Source organism: Peromyscus leucopus, chromosome 1 (genome assembly GCF_004664715.2).
Source record: "Peromyscus leucopus breed LL Stock chromosome 1, UCI_PerLeu_2.1, whole genome shotgun sequence".
Taxonomy (NCBI): Eukaryota; Metazoa; Chordata; class Mammalia; order Rodentia; family Cricetidae; genus Peromyscus; species Peromyscus leucopus.
In genome coordinates this window covers 68,389,744-68,413,205 of record NC_051063.1, presented here as the reverse complement: position 1 = coordinate 68,413,205, position 23,462 = coordinate 68,389,744, and the positions used below count along the sequence as shown (strand labels likewise).

General features: G+C 44.7%; 1 long non-coding RNA gene across 1 annotated transcript; it reads right to left on the bottom strand.

Annotated features, from left to right (window-relative positions):
• Window positions 1-1,975: 1,975 nt before the first annotated feature.
• Window positions 1,976-9,012, bottom strand: LOC119088767. The gene is made up of 2 exons (XR_005092485.1): window positions 8,539-9,012; window positions 1,976-2,384 (listed from the first exon to the last, which is right to left on the bottom strand). It is a non-coding gene; the product is annotated as an uncharacterized LOC119088767 (long non-coding RNA).
• Between the last annotated feature and the right edge of the window lie 14,450 nt (window positions 9,013-23,462).

Sequence of the window (23,462 nt, the reverse complement as noted above, 5' to 3'; positions counted from 1 at the left end):
CTTGCTCTCCTCTCTTCTCAGAAGTCTGCCCCATTGAAGATGGCCCTGCAGAATTCTAGAGGTCTGTTTCTTTGTCTTCAATACATGCATCAGCTACTTTTCTCGTTGTTGTGACCAAACACCCGAGAAGAAGCAATTTAAGAGAAGAAGGGCTTGTTTGGGTTCATGTTTGAAGCTATGGCCATCATGAATGACAGGCCTGAGAGTGCAGGAGGCTCCAGGCATCATGGGCGAAGTGTGAAGCTGTGTGAGCATATATGAGTGGGTCACATGGTGGCAGGGGCATGAAGCTCCAGAAACAGAGGAGAGGAAGTGGGCGGGACTAGAAACCTCAAGACCTCCCCACAGCAATCCCCTTTTAAAGGTTCCCCAAACTCCCCAAACAGTAAGACCCTTCCTAGAGGACAAGTATGAAGACACATGAGCCTATGGGGTAGATGCTACATTCAAGCCACGACAATACTCCTTTTTCTACACGTGAGGCTGGCCTTTTCAATAGATTTGATCATGCATTTTCATCTCTTTACTATCTCCAATCTGCCATTAGACATAATAGGCAGAGTTTTAACTTTCAGCTATTTTTTTTCAAGTCTAAAATTCCCATTTGGTTTCATCTTAGTAGTTTCTAGTCTTTTGCTCATGTTTCTTATCTGTTCATTCGTGAGGAATACATTTTCCTTTAATTATTTGAAAATATTTCTGCCAGTAGTTTTAAAGAACTTGTCTCCTAAGATCAGAATCTAGGCTACCTGAAATTAAGTTTAAGTTGCTTGTATTGAAGCTTTTCTATTTCTTCCCATGTCTAGTGATTTTGGACTCAACACTGGACACTGTAAATCATTTATTTAGCAACTCCGGATTCTGTTATCTATCTTTGAAGAGAATTGACTGGTTCTAGCAGGAAGTTCAGTTTTCAGATAGCCGCGTTACCTCATTTTCATGCCCTCTTTGTCTGGAACTGTGGGAAGCATGTGGTGCTCCCTAGGCCTGGTAGCTTGTCATAATTTATATATGTTTTGTTAGCAATGCTGCAGATCCAGCCCAAGATCTTGTATACACAGGCTAGGCAAATTATACATCACCCAGCTACATTCCTAGCTAACTTACTGGAATTTTATTTATTTATTTATCTTTTTGTTTTGTTTTTTTCGAGACAGGGTTTCTCTGTGTAGTTTTGGTGCCTGTCCTGGATCTTGATCTGTAGACAATGCTGGCCTTGAACTCACAGAGATCTGCCTGTCTCTGCCTCCCGAGTGCTGGGATTAAAGGCGTGTGCCTCCACTGCCTGGCTGGAATTTTATATCTAAATTAAAAGTTAATGTGTGCCTTTGGTTTTATAGTTTTACTTGCATGTTCTAAAACAGCTCTTATTCCAGGATGGTAAAACTCTTGCTCAGAAATTCAGCCTCTGTGAAATCTCAGAGGCTGTCCACACTGTTAGAGCGTGTTCATGTGGAACCTTCAGTGGGTCAAGGTTGTGACTCTAGCATGCTCAGGTCAGTATTCTCCCCTTCCTGCGAGGCCACTGATGCTCCCATGCTGTGTCTGGTTGTATTTCATTTGCTGTAAATGAGCCTCAGTTGTCCTGATCTTGAACATGCTCAGCCCAGCCCTCAGACACAGACTGATGGGTTTAACCATATCAATTCTGGGGGGCCCTCTTTGCACATCTTTCTCCCACCTGATGCCATCCTTGACCTGGAAGGAAAAAAGTCACAACAGTAAGGTCAATTGCTAATTTTGCACAACAGGGCAGCAGATACAGTATGTACAAGGAGAAAAATCTAGAACAAGAGAATAACAGCTTTGCTTACAGCGGTGCCTTCAAAGGACCAACAGTGGAAACTCTCCCACCCGGCCCCTGCTGGGGAGGGAGGGCAGAGGGCTTTGTTTTCACTTAGAGGTTCTCTACGATTGGGAATGACACAATGTAGTGGTGATTTCCTTATTACTCAATAGACATCATGCACACTTATTCCTTTCAGTCATTACGCCTTCCTTCCCACATCATCGCATGTGGGCATTGTTTTATTTAAAGATATTAAGTAGGCTACCATCTAAGTTTGGCTGTGTTCAGTTCTCCGTGTACATGAGAGGAGCCCCACTCAGAGTTGAGTCCCACCACATATCCCAGGGTATTTCCCTGTATTTCAGTTTGCTGCCATGTCAGCACAGCCTGACTTATCTCAAGCAAACTCTGCAAGCCGGCTAGGCACCTAGACAAGCATGCTAATTTCAGTAAATAATAGGAAATGTTAAGAGAACTCATCATGTCTGAACTGGAAGACAGACCAGACTGGGTGTGAATCCCTAATTCCACCATCTTGGCTCCTTCTTTTTCTTCTTTCTTGCACGTCACCTGGTTCCTTGCTATCCGGCAGCTCCTGCAATAATAATAATAAAAAAAAAAGGTGAAGAATCAATTAGAAATGCCTTTTACTGTGTTCCCGTCCTTGGCAGGGGCAATGTGGCGCCTTCTGCTCTCAGCAAAGACTCTGGGAGGGTTGTGTGGGTTTAGAGGCTCAATTAAATGCTCAGAATGGTTTCTTCTCCAACCATGTGCTCAGCGATGTGGTCTTTAAGATGGCATCAACATTTACGGTTTGGAACTTTGGGAGGAGTGTGGGTTGTCACTGAAATAAAAACAGAGCCTTCCCTGGCTTTCTTGGGAAGTTTTTTGTTAGGGTTTGCTGTACTTTTCACCTTGACATTTATGCTAAAATTTAGAGTGTTTGATCTCCCCTCCTCTGCTCCCTTCCTCACTCGATGGGGAGAATAATAAGATCTTTGCAATAGTTGTGAAAGGAGGAAAAAGAGACAACCGTGGAGATGTTTCCCTGCAGCTCATTGCAAGGCAAATGCAATTTTAAGCAGTAGGAAAAATCCTTCTGGGGTAGATAGGAAATAACTCTGGAGAGGCCAATGCCTGTAATTTTGATCACGAAATTAAAAATGCAATCATTCTGCGCACATTTCAATCCAAGCCTGTGTCTTTAGTTATTCTTTATTCTGATAAGATAGTACAAAATTCTGTAGCTTTCTCTGGGAAGAAAATAACTGTACTCACACAGTCACACATCCAGCACTGTTCTGCTTTCTGGAGGCTGGGCTACATTTGGCTCTGGGTGACTAGCAGCGTGTTTCCCCTTGAACACGCTGGGGATGTGGGTTAAGGAAGCGCTGGGTTATTTGTAAGCTTGTTGCAGGGAGAGGTCTGACAGGGAAAGCAGGGGAAACTGCCTTAGCAGAAGCTGCAGTGTCCTTTTCAAAGACACAAAACACAGACTTTGAGAGTGTTTGCCTTAAAGGACATGGGACAAAAGGAATCACCCAGGGCCACACAGTTTTGACAGAAGATTGCCCCTCACATGGCATGGACAGACATGGGTAAAACCTTTGAGTTCAATGTGATGATGGTGAAGTGTAGACTTGAAAACACACACACACACACACACACACACACACACACACACACACACACACACACACTGTGTACTCTAAATCATAACATGCAAAGCTATCTACTTCCTGATATGGATGTCATTTCTTTTCTAATTGTAAAGTCTCTAGCTCTGTTCATTAAGGGTCTTGGTCCTCCTGTCCCGTCTCCCTTCACATACTTGTCTGAGTTTGGGGTAAGCCAGCAGCTACTGTAGGTTGCTGTCAATAAACCGGAGACAGGAATGGAAAGGCGAGAGCAGACATTTTGCAGACACACCATATCTGGAGACACTGATAAGCATCCGGCCCCAGAGAGGATGCTGTGCAGGTGAGAGTCCCGGCTGAGGCCTTGTTGCTTGCTTTGGCCTTCTAGGGACAGGACAGAGTCTGCTGAAAGGGGGAATCAGGAAATGGTACCTAATCTATCCCAGGGTTCTGAGAGGGAAGCATGCAGAATGTCGGCTTCAGGAGACAGATAGATAAGGAAGGACATTTGGAAATAAGAATCAAAGCTGAACAGGAAATGCTAAGAGGTTAGGAGCCAAAGTGCACTTGAAATTAGAGAAAGGGCATCTGCAAGACGACATTTACCAGCTTTAATCAATCTACCTCTTTTTTTTTTTTTATGCTAAATCTTCGAGTTTCAGAATTACTTTAACACTAATTCATATTGTAAAAGTAGCATGTGGGGTGTAGTTCAAAAGTCAACCCACAAACAAAACAAAGCCACTACCCCAAGGTAAAGCTTGCTGCCCACACAGCCGTACCCCTACTCAGCACATTTAATTGCTATGTGTTTGTAGCTGTGTTTCTTGTGTAAACACCTGGGAAGTTTATTTTCTTACAAACACATGCACACAAGTGACATGTGCATGCTGATTCTCTTTAGCGTTTGGAGGTAAATAAAAGCACATGTTGGTAGGGAATCCTCGCATCCTGCTTTGCACAGGACCCCATCTCTTAATGGCATTATAGATGATAATGTGTGCATTAGCCACAGTGCCTTCAGCAGCCTCTTTGTGTATTTTTTTTTTCTCGCCCTTTTCAACATTGAGAACATCCATATATGTGTCTTTGTGGACTTTTAACTGTAGAATAAATTCCTGAAAGTGGAACTGATGGGCTAATTTCATTTGAGAATAGTAATCCTATTTTTATAATCCTTTTAATCCTCTCTGCCGGGCCCATTTGAGAGGGCCTCTTTCTCAAGCCCCCTGGCCTTGATAGTTAATGATTGTTTTTTAAAGACTGTTTCAATTGGCATTTACTTAATTGTATATTAAGTTGAAAGTCTTAGGCTTTATTCAGTGTGTGTTGTTTTTCCCCGTTACCGCCGCTCATTTTTTTTTTTCTCTTCATTATTTTCTTTTCCCTACTGATTTACAGTTTGGGGCCATATGTGCTACAAAAGTTTTTCCTTAACGAAATACCTTTTGCTTACATGTCTTTTTTTTCTTTTACTTTTGATAAACTACTGTTCCTACATCATATACATTTGGAGATAATATTAAGAATAGAGATACTATCCTTATACTTTTAATATTTCTTTACTTTGATATTTTACATTTCCATGTTTGATCTATCTGGAAATAATTTGGGTGAGAAAAGAAGAGGTAGAAATGCCAGTGTCTGCCCTTTGATCTTTTCCTTGTGTATCTGAAAGGCCACCTTTATCACATTTAAAATTCCCAGGCGTATTTTATGCTCGGCCTTTGGGCGCCTCTGCCCCGTGTCTGCGCTCCCTTCCGGGTCCCAACTGAAGGACGTGGATCTCTGTGGCTCTCGTGCTCGCTTTCACATCTGTTATTTCTTTGAGCGGGCTGGATCCCTGGGTTTTCTTGTTCTTTGACCACTCGCTAGACTCTCCAGAAGGTTCATCTTCTTTTTCTCAAGCCCCTCATTGGTTCTGATTGGGGTTGTAAGGCTTTTAGACTGAGTCCGAGGGAACTCACATTTCACTGCACCAAACTCTTCTAGACAATTGCAAAATTTGTTTAAATGTTTTCCGTATTTCTTTGATGTCCCAGTATTTTGGGTTCCTTTTGTTGTTGTTAATTTTTTTGCTAACATTTACAAGTATTATTTTCCTCATTGTCTTATTAGGTGTTTATTTTTAATTTACAGGAAAGCTGTCGATTTTTACATATAAATTTTCAGGCCAGTGTATTAAATTTTCTTACTGAAGTTACACTGAGTTTGAAAACTCCTTTGTGTATGTGTATGTGTGTGTAATTTTTTCACTTATTTAAGATTTATCAACAATTATTTAACAGATTTATCAACAAATCTGCTATTTTTCTGATTCTTTTCCTAAACTCTATTCCACAGAAATGCATGTGCATGTGTGCGCACACGCGCGCGCATTCACAAATCCTTTACTTTGTTCTCAGTGGCAAGTGGGGTCATGAAGAATTGAAATGTTCCAGCTCGTCATACACTGGCTGGCCCAGAGGTGGCACTCAACCAGTCACAGTGAACGAGTCAGTGCCAGGATCTGGGCATCCAGAGGAGCTGGGAAGGCTCCAGTAACACCTTGATGCTGAGGCCGCCTCCTGGCAGCCATGTTCTTCTTCCTCGCCTGGCTCCAGCAGCCTGGGACTCACTGTACAGCAGCAGGAGCAGCAGCAGCAGCGAGGAAACCGTATGGTGACTCTGAAGAGGCAGTTTCTAATTTCCCGAGAAAACTGGACAAAGTGCGGAACCTCTCCTCGTGAAGAATGGAAACAGAAGGCGTGCTCCTTACAGAGTCGGGGCCAAGGCCAGCTACAAAACGTCACCCCTCATATGCTAATGTATTAATTTCATTGTAGGACTTTGTGGCTTGTTAAGCATTCTGTTTTCAGGTTATTAACAACTTACATTTTTAAAGGCCATAGAGTTTGTTGGATTTTATTTTCTATTCCCTGTAAGATAATCATATGGATGTGATTTTTTTCTCCTCAATAATTTGTGTGTGAGCTAAATAACATTAACAAATTTGATAAGAAGTAAATAAATTATCCTTGTGTCTCTGAGATAAATCCTACATTCAAAGGTAACTTTGGATAGTGTAACTTTTATTTGCAACTATTATGCTTAAATTTCTTTTTTCTTCTTCCTTTCTACTCATTTATATTATTACTTTGTTACCTTTTTGACAGTGTCTGGTACTGGGGCCAAGGCAGGCTTCCAAAGCTAAGCAATCCTGAGGATTGGCATTGCAAACAGAGCTGACACACCCAGATTATACCTAGGAATCTTGAATCTGTGTTAATAAAGAAGACAGTTTAATTTCCTTCTTTTACAATGTAGTTTTCCACATTGTAGTTTATAAGACATTTTACTTTTATTTGTAATTTTGTATATGTATGCCTGTGTATGTTTGTGTGCATGAGTACTGTGCCTACAACAACCAGAGAAGAACATCAGATCCCCTCAAGCTTGTGTTACAGGTTGTTGTGAGCCACCAGACCTGGGTACTGGGAGCTGCTGCAGGAATAGCAAACATTTTTGACCAGTGAGCTCTCTGGAGCCCTACCAGGTGGGGTTTTAGAGCTTTCCCAAGCATGCATAGCTTAGAGGCTTTCCCCTGTTTCTGTTTGCTGGAAATGTTCACATAAAATATGAATTAAGCGTTTCTGCAAACTATGGGTGTAAACAGGATAGTTGTTTTAAAGATTTTTATGTTATTAAAACTTTTGATATTTGTATGCATTTATTATCTTTTATGCATGTGAGTATTTTGCCTATATATATATACATATATATGTGTGTGTATATATATATATATATATAGGCAAATAATATACATATATCTTCGCATCATTTCACCTGATACCTGTAGAAGCCAGAAGAGGGCATCAGATCCCCTGGGACTTGGGTGCTGGCTGCTGGCTGCTAGGAATTGGACTCTTCTCTGTGGGAGTATCCAGTGCTCTTAACTGTTGAGCTACCTTCCAGTTCCAAATATATGGTTTTTTTTTCAAGACAGGGTTTCTCTGTGTAGCTTTGCACCCCAATTTATGTTTTTGTTTGTTTGTTTTTGTTGTTGTTGGTGGTGGTGTTTTTTGTTTTTTGAACTATTTGTGGCTCTTTATTTCTATTTTAATGTCTGTTGGCCAGTGTTCCTATGATACCTAGATCACAAAATCTTTCTAAATGCAACAGAAAAACCCTAGTGATGAAAGCATATTAATAAACATGAATGAATTAAAATAAAATGTTTATGACAAAAGGCTCCATAAAGCAAGCTTAAAAGGGAAGCCGCAGTTGTATGGATGAGACATACAGTTCTCATGAATTAACTGAAGTCCCTTTCACACAGATTTGAAGTCCTGAGTCCAGCTCCCCTAGTGTGGATTCATGTGGAGAAGGATCGGTTGCAGATATAGCTTGTTGTTGTGTGGTCCCACGTTGGAGTGCTAACATAATAGAACTGGCGTTCTGATTAGACAAGGAGGTTGAAAGCAGACACATCCTGACAAACAGGGGCCATGGACACAAAGGTAAGGCAGAGACTGGAGTGACACTGCCACAAGCCAAGGAAAATGTGGTTAGCTGGAAGCTAGAGGAGGCAAGGACCATTCATCCGGGTCTCTGGGGAGACGAGGGCTCTGCTTATACCGTGGCTTAGAACTTCTGAACATCTGGGATGCTGTAAAAGGCATGGGCTACCACATCTGGTTAAATTTCTGCTTTTTAACACATTAGTTTGTGGTACTTTGTTATAGTTGCTCTGGAAAGCTAATATAAGGAATTACATAATTTCCAAAGAATGAACATCCCGAATATGCTAAGAGTCCTGCAAGTCAGTAAGAAAGGGACAAAGTACCCCTTGTGAAAATGGGTGAAGCATGTGCATTAGAAAGTAGTTGATGCACATGTCTTTCTAGATATAGGTTTTACAATCCATTCATCTTTTAAATTGCATACCGTATTTCTTGAGACAGTCAAAGATTTCCCATAGTGGTGTGATGATGATATCTTGCCGGCTAATAATTTAATTCTATTAATAAATTAAAAGTAATTTGGTTATCCGTGTTGATTAAACGTGAGAAGGGCTAGAAGGACAAGGGTAATCTGTCAACTGTGATAATCAAAATCAGAACCTTTACTCACTCATCCACTGTCAGCAGAAAGCTGGGTGGGCATTTGATATGCTGGGCACTAGAGATGTCACATCCAGACTCCTGTATGCTCCTTCCATATCCATTACATTTGGAGCTGGCTCAAGGTGACGTAGATGTTCTCCTGCAGATCTGTGTGGAAGTGGAGGAGTTTTCCCCAACAGGGTGAAGGGATCCTTATCTTCTCCCAGTCCATGTCTCTATGCTGTGTGGCCTGCAGTAATTCAAGTGTATGGCCCACAGATAACAGAAACCATTTCTAATGTCCCGTAGGCTTTCGGATCAGTCCTGTGCACAGAAACCTACAGCTCCTATGCATACTCCTTGGAAATGCTCGAGTTTGTTCCCTTTTCAGAGAATATTGCCAAGACCACTGTGTCCTGATTCTGAGCTTCTCACTTCATCCGCAGCTCTCTATGGTCTATGAGGTCACAAACACCTCCCCAAAGAGGCGCCAGCTTGGAGAACTGTCCAGGCAACAGAGCCTGTCAGCCTCACAGGAAATTGGTGGGACAGAAGCCAATTTCCTTTGGCTGTTCTCATCCAACTGCTATCCCAGAGCAAGAGAGAATTAATCTGCCAATGAGAACTTGGTCTCTGCCTGAGAGATCAGCTTCTGGGATAAGCCACAGGGCAACATCAATTCTGTGCCTATGTGCTGTGAGCAGTGTGGGGCCAGCTCACCTGGGACAGCTTCCTTTTGCACTGTGCAGACAGCAGGGGGTTCCCACCGTTGGTTGGAACAGAGTGGAAGATCCAGCAAAAATATTCAATTGCTGCTGTTTAGAGACATGTACTGGATACCTGGAGGACCCGGCAGGAGGTTTTTGGATGCATCTGTATCTCATGTTCACAAAACAGTCCCTCCGCTCGTCTGTGTGAGGTGAGCTCCATCTAAGTATGCAATTTCATGATTAAGTGCGCAGCATCTAGCGGAGCAGAGATGTAGACTGAGTTCCACCAGCCTTGCTTGGTCTTAGGTAATTTCCCACTTTTTCTGGGCATTCTAAATTCTGTTTGATGTATCTAATGGGCCAATGTTCAAAGGGTACTTCGATAATTTATGTCAAGCTTTGGGGGTGGGGAGTGATAAGACCTGAATCAAGATGCCTGCTCACAGTTAGTTCATTGAGACATTCTCTACTAGTAAAAGGAGTTCCTGACATGTACCCAGGATAAGAAGACACTGGGTGGGGGAAGGGACATGGCACTCTCCTGACTCTGACTTTCTAGTGCGACATTTCTGCTATAAAGGAGGACAAATAGAGAAGGACACATTTTCAATCCCTACCCCTTGGTTTAGTGGCAAGTTTTCTTCTTCAGGAAACAAACAAACAAAACAAAAAAAACTTTCTGGAAAATGTAAGCTCTGGTACTGCCATCTATCTGATAAGTTTGCATGAGATTTTTTTTTATCAATTACACTCATACTTCAACTGTGGATTTTTACCCTAGGCAGCCCTTTTGATTCTTCCCGCCACGTGCAAATTTAGCAGAGTGCCTGTTCATTTTCTTTGCTGGTAATTACTTGGTTTATGTGTTTCTTTCTCTTCCCTTCTGGACCTGGCTGGTGAGGTTTCTGCTCTCTTGGGCTTCAAGGTGCCTGGCACAAAAAGTGAGCTGTTCAGTTGTTGGTTAAGACAATGTCTTTGGGGCTGTGGGTTTGTCAGATCTCTTTGGATTCTTTCTTTATGTTGGTCAGACTCAGATGCCTCATTCTGGATTCCTGAGCTGTCATATCTCTTTGGAGGCTGTCCAGGTTCTCAGGACAGGGACCACAGTATGGTGGCTTCTTTCCTCATTAGGCAATGGGCTGAGAGAACACGCACTGGGCTGCAATTCATACCTTGGAGTCTTTCTTGGTGTGTATTTAAAGGTGTAGGTTAGAGTCTGGGAGAGAGGGGCACTTACAGGTGGAAACTCTTCCTGGATTAGGAATAGGCATCTTCTAAGTGTGAATCTTGGGTTTGGCCAGCTCTGGAGCCAGGATCTGGCTGCGTGGTTCCTCCATGTACCCCCTGTAGACACTGGGACCACATGGAGCATGCTGTACAGGCTCCCCTCATCTGTCTAAGAATGTGGCGGAAGCTTCCGGGATTCCTTCCCATCCTCTCTACCCTTTCTCATCCCAGCATCATCTATACCACTAATCACCCTTGGCACTGCTGGCCTTTGTTGCAGTAGGAGAAGGCTCTTTGGATTTCATTGCTATCTCTCCCAACCCCCTTGTGTTTCCAAGGCTTCAGTTTCTGACCTCAGTTTTGATGGAGCCGTTCCAGGTGCCAAGTCTGCATGGGCTTAGCATAGCGCACAGGACGGGGTTCCATTCCTCTTTGAAATGCCTTGAGGAAGACTCCAGGCCTGAGGGCCGGAGTGAAAGCCTCTTTTGAGAGCTGTCTAGCCAGTAAGACACTGCTCAGTTCCCCACACATCACCCCATCTATCGAGGTCTTTGAAGCTCTGCTCTATGAAGAAAGAAACCGAGTCACAGAAGGTTCAAACCATGGACTGAAACCTCAAAAATCAAGAGCTGAAATAAACATTTCTTCTTTGAAAGCTGATTGTCTGGGGTATTAAGTCACAGTGATGGAGAACTGACTGACACATAGGGCCTACTGTATTCCGTCTACATGGGGACTCAGAAGGCCACTGCCCCCATTTTTGTTGACAGAACTCTTTCTGCATCCATCCCCTATCCTTGGTCTAAGTTCCTCAAAAATGACAAAGATTGTTCTGTGTCATATCTGAGTGCTACATGAGTGGCCCAAGATGGGCAGGTACTTACACAGAAGATGAGGTTCACCTGAGTCCCTACAGGGACTAGTTTCTAGGCAGGGAGGTCAAATCTCTACCAGTGCTTCCTCTTTTCCATTACTTGAAACTCACCAGTGCCATGCTTCATAGATGCACAGTGACCTTTGACATCGCCAGTCTGTCTTTTCAGGGACAGGGCCCTGAGCAGATGTTTGATCTGTGAGGACATAGCTGAAGTCTCCAGGGGAGCCTGAGCACAGCAAGGGGGGCAGAGTGGGTGGTGCACCTACATGTGTGCACCCACTCAAGCTCCATTGCTCAAGCACACACTCATGCAAAAACACACACGCTGTAGTGTCCACATGTGGGGAAGAGCAGGAAGTCTTCCCAGACTGCTTCATATGTCCAGATGGGTCCGGGAGGTGTGAACAGGGGTTAGAAGACCCCACACCTCTGAGATTTTAAACAGATTCTCACAGAGGTAGGAACATGGTTAGTTTTAGATCCAAATATTTGGTTGTCGCCATAGAGACAGAGGCCCTTGCTCATAATCCATCCTTCTCATTCTACCATGATTGGGATCTGGACCCTCGCTTTAAAAGCAATCCATCTGAGGCCCAGATGGGGACAAAGGAGACTTGACAGTGGTGTCCATGGAGCTTTTACTGGATGCTGTGGGATGCTCAGTCAAAGGCTGACCTCAGTGGGGTCATAGCTCTGTTCTATAAATGGCTTTTTTTTTTTAAAGATTTATTTATTTATTATGTATACAGCATGTATGACTGCAGGCCAGAAGAGGGCACCAAATCTCATTACAGATGGTTGTGAGCCACTATGTGGTTGCTGGGAATTGAACTCAGGACCTTTGGAAGAGTAGTCAGTGCTCTTAACCTCTGAGCCATCTCTCCAGCCCCATAAATGGCTTTTTCCAGGCTCCAAGTGGGTGCCCTTGCCACCAAGGATTGACCATTTGGGCAAGAAGGTACCATTTTCCTGCCCTGACATTGTTGTGTCCAGAATGTGGGAGCCTGTGGGTCATTCTTCTGTTTCTCTGTCTCTGTCTCTGTGTCTGTCTATCTGTGTCTGTCTCTCTGTGTCTGTCTGTCTGTCTGTCTGTCTCTCTCTCTCTCTCTCTCCCTCTCTCTCTCTCTCTCTCTCTCTCTCTCTCTCTCTCTCTTTCTCTCTCTCTCTCTCTCTCTCTCTCTCTCTCTCTCTCTCTCTCTCTCTCTGTGTGTGTGTGTGTGTGGTGTAGAGGTCCTCTGCTGTCCCATTGCTGGTGTGAGGAATGGGATCTCCTGTAGTTATGACTATGCTGTGGATAAGACCAGGACAGGATCGAGACAAAAATCACTGTAATTCCTTTGTATGGACACCACTGCCCTCCTTCCCCCCCGGAGCTGTCTGCCTGTTCCTTCTGCACTCTTCTCTTCCCCATCTTTTCTCAATGGTCTAGTGCTGGCTTATAGATCTGAGCTTGCATAAGCCAGGAATCCATCCTACCTGGCTTCTCCAATAGGTCCCTAGCTGACCCAACACATCTAGACTAACGGCTGATCTTCGGGCCAAAGAGCTAGATGGCACTGTTAGACTTGCCTCTATCAGAAAAACCATGATAAGAGGAAGTATAAGTGAGGTGGAACCAGGTGTGAGGGAAATCCACATAGGGGGATGTGTGAAGCCTGTTCACAGGAGGCCTTCTCACGCGAAGTCTCTGAGCCTTGGCTCCTGACTGTGCCCTGGATGCTCTGAGGGAATTCGTTCTCTCACTCTTCCCACAACTCTTCATTCTGCCAAGAGACCTGGATGTCAGGAGAGCCACTGCTATGCCTTTCTTCTGCCCTCTCAGCAGGGCTGTCCTTTCTCTGAAGTTATGCTCAGACAGGTCTGGAGAACATATTTGGTCCTGGTCAAAGAAGCCCCTGGGTTGATCCTGGAACCCAGCCCAGGCCTGGACAGTTGGAATCTCCTGGAGCTGAGAGCTTTGTCTCTGGTGCTGCCATTTGTGAGTCTTGTGACTGAGTGGGGGATGGACGGACATGTACAGAAGCAGCAGTAGGATCACCCTCTGTGAGTCAGCTGGAAGGCAGGGACGGTTCCAGGGAAGGTCATGTCCAGTCAAGATGGCTGCCCTCAGCTAGAACAAGATGGGAACCTTCTACAAAGGCTGAGCCAGTGCCTGAGCCACGTCCAGGGTGCAAGACCCTGGGATCAGCGGTGGGACTATGGGACCCCACACTAACATGTCCGGTGTGTGGGACACAGGACTTGCAGATGCACCCTGGTCTCTCATAAGGTATTGCCCTCTTGACTGATGTCCTGTGTGCATTGTGAGACTTTTCTCTATTTTTCCAAGGATTATAGACCCTTTAAAGGTGGATGTCCTAACCTTTTAATCTAGAGTCTTAATTATTAAGGTGACGAAGTTGAGGATATTGGTGTGGAGATAATTCTGGGTCGATTGGGGACCAAATATCATCACAAGTAGTCCTTATAAGGACACTTCTGATATGGTGAACACAAGGATGACCAAGCTAACTCCTGGTTTCAGGAACTTAGAATCCTACCCCCAGCCCAGACTGTGTCCTTTCCTGGTTACCACACCTCAGAGCTGGTCCCTCACACCTGATGCCTGGCTCAGCCCTGGTTGCCTCAAGGCTGTGACTCAGAGCAGGGGGCACAGGCAACTGTTTGCTGACCTCACAAGTACAGTAGCTGAGGAACTTGCACATTGTCAACTTCCGGTTCTGAGGGAAAGTCTAGAACTTCTCTTCCTGTCAAGTGTCAGGAGGGCTCCGGTTCTTCTCCAGGCTCTGGGGAGAATCCTCCCCTTGCCTTGGCCAGCTCCTGGAAGCTACCTGCACCCCTCTGCTCCATGACCTGCCTCAGTCTTTCCTATGTTTCTTTCACTTGGCCCCCTATACTTATAAGGACCCTCGTGATGACATTGGGTCCCTAGACCACTCAGAATTGTCTTCCACCCCAGTGTCCTCAATTTAGTCACCTTAGCAAGTAAGTCAGTAGATTCAGAGGTTAGGACACCTACCTTTGAGGATCTGCCTATGACAAAGACACAGAAAACATGAAGGTAAAACTCAGGAGAATCAAACGTTTTCAAAGAAGATGAGACGTCTCCTTCCCTGGGAATCTGGTTGTCATGAGGACCAGGAGGGTGCCTGAATTAGCTCCAGTGCCTTCTGTCTCCTTGCTTTGTTAGTTTCTTTTGTTCTTCACCCCTGAGTTTCAATTCTATAATGCACAGTGCACATGGGCATATGCCCATACACGTGCTTGCACGCATACACACACACACACACACACACACACACACACACACACACACACACACACAAGAACATGCTTGCTTGCTTTTTTTTTTCTTTTTAATTTGGCGTTTATTGAAGCTGATGGAGTGAGCTGGATAAGAATACCCAAGAGTAACTGGTATGCCACTTAAAATATTGAACATCCATTTAGAAAAAAAATGGACTGAACGTTTGGTCCCATCACAGCCCACGTGATTCGGTCCTTGCACTCTGGGGTCTCAGCCAGAGATCAAATCCCCCAACTCCAACCGTGAAGAGCTGGGCCTGATTCTCTGCTGGAGAAACACTAAGTCCCAGAGAACAAGGTCATTAAGCAAAGTTAGAGACCAAGAGAGCAAAGAGAAAGTGACAGCAACCACGGGTCCCAGGGAGAGGCAGCCTCTTAGAGCGCAGGACATGGACCTGTCTCCACTCCCAGATGCCCGAGCAAGGCCCTAGGTAAGCTCAGAATTTTGTAGCTGTGGTGGCCTGCTTTTCCACCAAGACCCAGCAGTATTCGAAGTGTGTTGTAACTCGGCGACAGAGGAGGTGGTACAAGAATTCTATTTTTTGAAGCAAGGGACACAGCATTTTAGGAGCTGAAGTCAGCCTTCCAGCACAGCACGGAGGGAGCTTGTGTCTCTAAGATCTTGCTTCACTTTTGATACTGAGAATAAATCCAGTACCTGTTACTTTACGAAAGGGTAGGTGAACAGGGCTATTCGGGAGGAGGGTGACTTTAGGATTGGGCTGAACTAGAGCATGGGAGCCACTACTGACTCCTGTGCAGCAGGGCTCATATTTAAAGCCCTGCAAGTCTGGCTCTTGACTTGAGTTTTACAGCACATGCAAATAGGTTTCTGGTGAAGAATCTGACACTTCCTCCCCTGGCCTGGCTGGAGGCATTTCAAAGGCAGGCTTCCAGGCCTGGTGTGCTGCTGGTCTCTCTAGATCTAAAGAGAGACTTCACCAGTGACCTGGGCCAGACAGAACAGGAAGACAGGGCAGGCCTTGAAAGAGAGGGACACGACTGTGATGCCCTGAAACCTGACAGGGTTCTGGTTTCACTGCGGATTTTCCTGTAGCTGCAGTAGATGCAAACAGAACAGATTGCAATGGAGTTTCAGGACCTGGGGGAAACTGAGGCAGCTCACCCTGCCCAGGACATCTCTAGCTCTTGGGAACTCTGCTCTGCAGAGGACAGGGGAGATGTCCTTGCTCGTCTGATAGAAATAATCCAGCCTCCTCCATCTGACCTGCCTGCCTTGGCTAGGGCTTGATGATTGCTTAGCTTCTTCTAAGGAACTCAACACCGAGGACTCAGGCTCCCTGTCTGGAATTATTGCCACATCAGAGACTTTATGCTTCCATATGCAATTGGAACTCAATAACTCCTCATCATTTTGTTGCTTGGTATAGGGCTGAACCCAGTATAATGAGGTTGTCCTAGACGATTTTAATCGTTATTAGTAAAATATTAATGCATTCGTTTATTCAGAAACTCAATCAATGACACCTTTCATCTTAGATGCCTCCCTTAATGAGTCCAGCAAGGAAACTCTGGGGAATAACAAGTGACTAGTGGAAAGTTCCAGAAGATGTAAGGTAATTCTGTCGATGCAGCTTCTCTCTGTACCTGCGTAAGTCATGGAATGGGCATCCTAGGGAGCTGTCTTTTGACCTTTTGGGTCATCTTTACTGGTTTCCATGGCTTCCCTAGGACCTTGTCTGCTTTCTCAGAGAGCTTGCAATAGTCTGTGCTCCCCTGGCCGCCCCCCTAAGCCCAGCTCCCTGCCCAGCTCCCACCTCCTGGAGAGTTTTAATTCAGGAATTTAGAAGGCTTAGCCTGGAGCATTCTGTTCACCCAGTTCTGTTTCTCTTTCTTTAAAATTCTTTATTTCCCTAACCTGAGTTACAATTCCTGCTGTTGGGCACAGAGCTGTGTCTTGGGTTCTGCGTGCCCTCTGAAGCTGGATTTGTTAGTATTCCATGCGGAGACCAGGCCAAGTCCCTAATAAAGTCTTTCTGGGGGACTATGTAATGAAGGTCAATGGCCAACCTCCACTCTTTGTCTCTGTAGCTTCTTTAACCTATCTTAAAATGGGATGAAGGAAAGCCAAAGCCGATAAAGGCCTAAGTTTGGTGAGCTAGATCAATGTGTGGAAAAGGAAGCTACTGTCCCACCCAGTCTTGCCTACTTGACAGTGAACCCCCAGGCTTCTCTTGTGATCTCTGATGTATGTCTGAGGCTAGAAGGGTCATACAGAAAACATTCATCTGACCCTTGAGGTCAGTTAAATCTTAAAATATTAGTTTAGAATTTTAAAATTGTTTTATTAGCCTTTACTAATTATAAGTAAGAATTCATTTTATTATTATATTTGCATGCATGAATGTAATGCCCTTCGACAGAATTGGCTGCCCATTATCCTCTCCCTTTCTCTTACCAATTAGTTTCCCATCTGTTTTCATCTTGTTTGGGGTGAGGGTAGGGGGAGCACAGTGAATTTTATTAGGGTTGCACAGTGGGTGAGAGGTTATTGACAAGAGGGGAGGCAACTGACTAGAGGCTGCACAACTGAAGACAACGTTTCTTCTAAATAACCATTACTGCCCATATAACTTTAAAAGTTATTCAAGTTAATGAATTAATTTGTGTCTATGTTTGTGTGAGTGTACCCATGTGTGTATGTACAGATTGATGCCTGAGTGTGTGTGTGTGTGTGTGTGTGTGTGTGTGTGTGTGTGTGTGTGTGATAAATGCATGTTTGACACACTTCTCCAAGGTCAGAGGAGCGTGTCAGGGGTCTCCTTTTTTTTTTTTATCACTCTTTATGTATTCCTTTGAGGCAAGGTCTCTTTCTGAACTTGTGGCTCCTGTACTGGAAAGGCTGGAATCCAGAAAGGCCCAACAATCCTCTTACCCCACCTTGCTGTTGGATGTTCTGTATGTAAATTGCTCTGATTGGTCAATAAATAAAACACTGATTGGTCAGTGGCTAGGCAGGAAGGATAGGCGGGACTAACAGAGAGGAGAAAAGAAAAGAACAAGAAGGCAGAAAGAGACAATGCCAGCTGCCACCATGACAAGCCGCATGTGAAGATGCCGGTAAACCATGAGCCATGTGGCAAGGTATAGATTTATAGAAATGGGTTAATTTAAGCTATAAGAACAGTTAGCAAGAAGCCTGCCACGGCCATACAGTTTGTGAACAATATAAGTCTCTGTGTTTACTTGGTTGGGGCTGAGCAGCTGTGGGACTGGCGGGTGAGAGAGATTTGTCCTGACTGTGGGTCAGGTAGGAAAACTACACCACCTCCCATCAAACAACCATCAGACACTTAGAATAATGTTTGAAAATGGGTCATCTCTGATCCCTGGGACTGTAGAGATGATGGCTCAACAGATAAGAACACTTGGGCCACAAGTCTGAGAGTGCTCCAGTCACTCTACTTAGGGCTTGGATAGGAAGTGTATTCCAGAAGGTTCATATGTAGTTAGTTTAGTTCCCAGCTAGTAGTGCTATTGAGAGGTTATTGGGTCATTAGAGTGGCATTTTATGAACAGTTTAATCCATTTGTGGATTCAAACTTTGATGGCATTAGCAGGAGGAGGTGAAAACTAGGAGGTAGGGCCTGACTGGAGGAAGGAGGTCATAGGTGGTATGTCTCTGGAAGACATACCTTGGTTTTGGTCCCTCTCTGCTTGCTGACTTCTTGGAGGTGAGCAGCTTTCTTTTACTATGGAACATGATATTTCTTTCTCATGATGGGCCTAAGGCAATGGAGCCAGACATCATAGGTTGAACTCTCTGGAACCCTGAACCCAAAACTTTCCTCTTTTCATTTGACTGTCTTAGGAGTTTTGTCACAGTGTGGAAACAGACCAATATACCCAGTCACAAAAGCTTGTGATTTTGTGTGAGTGTGTGTGTGTGTGTGTGTGTGTGTGTGTGTGTGTGTGTGTGTGTGTTGCTGGCTTGGCTATCATCCTTTACAGGAAGGTTGAAGTAGAACTCCAAACCACAACAGATGGAGTGAGCATGGACCTGGAAGAAGCCAGCACAGCAGGAGTCTTCATGGTGACCACAGCCTTCCATTTCCTGATTCTCCAGGATGTGGCATCTGCGTAGCCACTTTCCTGCTGGGCATCTCAGCCAATGATTTCATCTGCCCAATCTCAGTCCCCTAATCCCTAACATGGATGTTAGTAATGAGGATAAAATGTCCCAACATGAAAACTGCCTGACACAACGAATGTTCAGTTCCTGATATGCCCTTCTGTCTCCTTTGGTGAGTCACATTTGTGACCCAAAGTTCTTTCACTGCCGCTAAAACTTGAAACAAAAGGCTCAGCTTGGATCTGTCCACACCAGGGTGATGACCTTTGAGCTCTGGCTGCCCCTGCCTTTTCCTTCCTGCTATTTATGATGTCAGCAGTCAGGTGGCAGAAAGATGCTCAGAGATGAGGATGCCATGAGAGAGATGGGCTCTCTGTGGAGCTGGTCTCCCAGTCTGGACTCTGATACTGAAGCATTCCCAGTGATCAGGGATCATTGGTGTGGTCATTTCTCATGAGGGCATAACATGTCACTGATATCTTAGTGACTTAAAAAAAGATTTATAATCTCTGTGTTCTGGAAGGCGGAGGTCCAAAGTCAAGGCATTCACAATGTGAGTTCTTCCTGGAGGCACTGAGAAGAAATTCATGTGCTCTGTGCTATGCTCCTAGATTCTGGTGGATTCTGGCAATCCATGTGTTCCTGGGCTCCTAGGCAACAAATCCCAGTCTGTATCTCCATCATCTCATGGCCTTCCCTTTTGAGTGTCTTCAATGTTGTCTACCTACACTACTCATCCAAACACGTCTGCCGGGATCCCACACCAAGTTGACTGCCCTACCACCACTGGTAGGTAGCTGCCGGACACCCTTGTCTAGTGCTTTATCAAAGGAGACCTTTCAGAATAAAATCCCTCTAAAATCTCATGGACAGAGGGGCTCTTCATTTTTGCAGCAAGCAGAAACAAGCCCTTTTTAGGAAGGTGGCCTCTCCCTCATTTTGATTTTATTATCACTGCTGAGAAGTCACATTAATTTGTCTTTATAAAACACAGAAATTCTATCATTTCCATTCTAACTGGGATAAAAGACTTTCTAGAAAATGTCTGAAGCCATTTAACTCACAGTGTGTTACATGGATATTCAACCTATACTATATTATAGATTTCTGTCTCCTATATTTCATATATGCCTTATAATTTGAAGATTGCTTCATTAGGCCTTTTTTGATTATATATGTTCTTGTCTGTTGGGTTCTTTTTTATTAATACTTATTTATTTATTGAGACAATATCTAAGTAGGCCAGGCTGGCCTTGAACTCATGATCTTCCTGACTTAGCTTTTCCAATGCTAATACTACCTGAGCCACCAGGGACTGATGTACATGGACTAGGACACTGTCTTGTTCTTACGATGGGTGTGGCATCCCAGCATCTCCCATGGTGGGAGAAACATTCAGGAGACTCAGGCATATTTTCCTCTTAAGATTTTTAACTGGCTTCATAGATTTGAAACTGCATTTTCTACTTTTAAAGCAGCTTGGCATTGCAGCCTGTCCTTGATGGGCATTTCTTTAAAGCCCTTTGAATGTGTTCACTGTGGCACAGAGAGACTTCTCTTCTTTCTAGCATTCTCCCCAGAAATAAGATTGGACTGAGGTTTCTAGTCTTTGGGAGCTCCTAGCAGGGCCTTGTCTGTGCAGGTCTTTTCAGAGATTTGGTCACTGTACTGTTTTAGCAAAAATACAAGGTGGAGTTAGTGGGTCCACCTGAGGGGAAAATTTAAGAATACTGTTTATTTAGATAACTAAATAAATAATAACTAAAAAGGGGGGACAATTTTCCAATCCACCAACTAATTAATAAACAAACACAGGCAAGAAGCTGGCATTGTGAGTGGCCCCAAGAGATCCGTCCTAAGATAATCAGAAGAACTCTTTCTGTGGCAGATGTGTGGTGCGTCCAGAGCCCCGGGTCTGAGAGTCCCTGAGAGCCCAGGGTGCTTACAGAAGGCTCACAAATAAGGCTTTGCTTCTAGAGCAGGGGGCTGACCTTACAAATGAAAATGAATGGTAAATAGGGTGCATGACACAGCTGCCGAGTTTAAAAACGAGAGGGTCCTGCATAACATGTTCCCCGAGGCTGTGCTTGCGGATTGCCCGTGGAGTCCCCAAGGCGTTTCATCCTTTGTCTTCCCTAGAGCCCAAAGGTGGAGCCACCACCAGGCTGAGCCCAAGCCTCCCAGCTGTGGCTGTGTCTTAGGACTCTGTCCTCTGCTCCTTTCCAGTCCTAAGACTTGACACCACCTGCCACACAGAATTGACTAGACTTTATCAGAAAGAGGCCGTGTCATTGAGATTGCTTTCTTCAGATGACTAAGACGTCAAAAAAAAGCTAACCACATCCAGAATCAGTGCAAATGGCGTCCAGACTGAAGTGAGCCAAATCCAGAAAGACCGCTCCGCAGCAACACATGGATGGACTGTAAAAATGCTGTGCTGGGGAAAGGGAGCCAGACATACAGCTCTACACAGGGTGGTTCTGCTAGATAAAACTCAAATCGAGACAGAGTCAGCCCAGTGCACCAGAGTCGGAATGATACTTCTTTGAGGTGCAGAATTAATTAGAACAGCAGGGAACTTTCTCAAAGAGTTGGCAAGCTACTTTGGTCACGGCTGTGGTTACAGACGTGTATAGAAACACAGAAGCCCACCACCGTTTACATCTTGCTTACATCCTGCGTTACAAATTATACGTGTGTGTGTGTGTGTGTGTGTGTGTGTAATACCATCAGGGAGAGCAGAGCATGGGCATGGCACCAAAACTATTATTTCTCAAATTTTAAATATTTCCATTGTGCAGCCAATCAAATGTGCATAGGAGGTATGCTTTATTTTTTGTCACAAAATTTATTTTTATGTGTTTTATTTTATATTTTTATGTTCCTATATTTAATTGCATGTGTACGTGCATGTGTGCGTGCGTGCGTGCGTGCGTGCGTGTGTGTGTGTGTGTGTGTGTATCTACCCACCTGCACGTGTATACAGGTATATGTGCCACTGTCCATGTGTGGAGGTCAGAGGACAACCTGTGGGAGTCAGCTTTCCCTCCATCATGTGAGCCTCAGGGATCAACTCCATGACAGATCCCTTCACCTGATGAGCACTTTGCAGACCCCAACATGTATCTTTCCCCTCTCCCATGTTTTATTTTACATGGGCTTGAGAGTTTTGTTTTGTTGGGTTTTTTTTTTTAAATTATTCTTTGGTGGGGTTAGATATGATCCTCCTTCCTCATATACATTATACATGTATGGAGTTCTCCAAGTATGCTTTTACACACACACACACACACACACACACACACCTACTCCAAGTAACCAGATCTCTGACTAACTGTTAGCTCTGAACTGTGCATTCTGGCTATGTTTAATAGAGCCAGGGGAGTTTCACACAGAATGGGTGTTCGCTGTAAATAAATCATTCTTCAATTCCTTCAATGAAATTAATTTCACGTTCCTATTATCACCTGCAATTCCATAGCTGCTAATGCGGGTCCAGCAAATAACGTTTTGCTAATGAACACCATCATTAGTGTTGTTTTCATTTTACAGTGAGCCATTATTCCGGGCTTCCATCTGAAAGCTTATAAAGTTGCAATAACTTTGTTTCTCTCCCTCTAGAATCCAAACACCAAGATCAGCTTCTGGGGTGCTCAGCCCCCAGGGAACCGTCTGGGCACAGTTCTTAGCTGAGGCCTCTGCATTCCTCTCGAGCTGTTGTTGCCTTTGCAGAAAACATTTAGGAGAATGTTTTCTTGATACCGTGCAAAAGCACCACGAACCTACCACATCAAACTCTTTACTACTTCTGTCTGCATGCAATCAGCTTTACCTGACTCTGGCAATTTGGGAAGAAGGGAGGCTGTAGTTTGCTGTAAATAAACTCCAATTAGCCAGCAGTTAGAGCCTGGCTTTTGTGGTGGTGATGGGGCTTCCCATGGCTCTGCATCCTGGCATTCATCAGGGCACACAAGGAGGCTGTGAATGCCTCCTGCCCTAAAATTCCTACACATAACTTCAGTGGGAACAGCTGTGCCCCAACTATGTTCAGACAAAGCAGTGAGTGGCTTACATGGGACTTGCCAGTGAAGCTGCTTAGCCTGGCGGTGCCTGGGAAGGCTTATCTTCACTACTGACCCTGAGGCGAGCACCTCTGAAACAGTCTATCCAGTGAGCTTCCATTTCATCCCGACTTGCCTATGTATAGTGCCATTTACCTGTCCTGGAAGGCCAGGCCTGCACCAGGTCCTCCCTATCTTTATCATCTCAGGCAGGCCTGAGCAAAGATAGCAGCATCAGTGTTCTTCAGGGAGCATCCAATAGCAGTCCTTGTAGCCAAGTGACTGACTCACCTTGAAGTAAACTACAACCCTCAAAGAGTTTCAACGAAACAAAAGTGTGATAGCCCGTAGGTCAGAACATGCCCATCAAGAAGAACAGAAAGCACAGAGGCCTGGCAGGTTGATACCGTGTTTCAAAGGGCACCCACAAGGCACAGGAGAGACATGACAGGTGGGGACATGAGGAGTGCAGTGTGGACCCCAAGGAAAGGTCCTGTCACCTGTCATGCCCACTGCATCCCGTGGCCTGTGATTTTTCGATCACACATGGTCACAGGAGCAGAAGACAAGACCAGGGCTAAGGGAGGGAGCTTGCTGTTTGCCACTAATTGGTGATCTAATTAATTTGGCCTCCTGGCACAAACAGAGCTGTTGTTGATGGTTGGCCTGCACCATGCA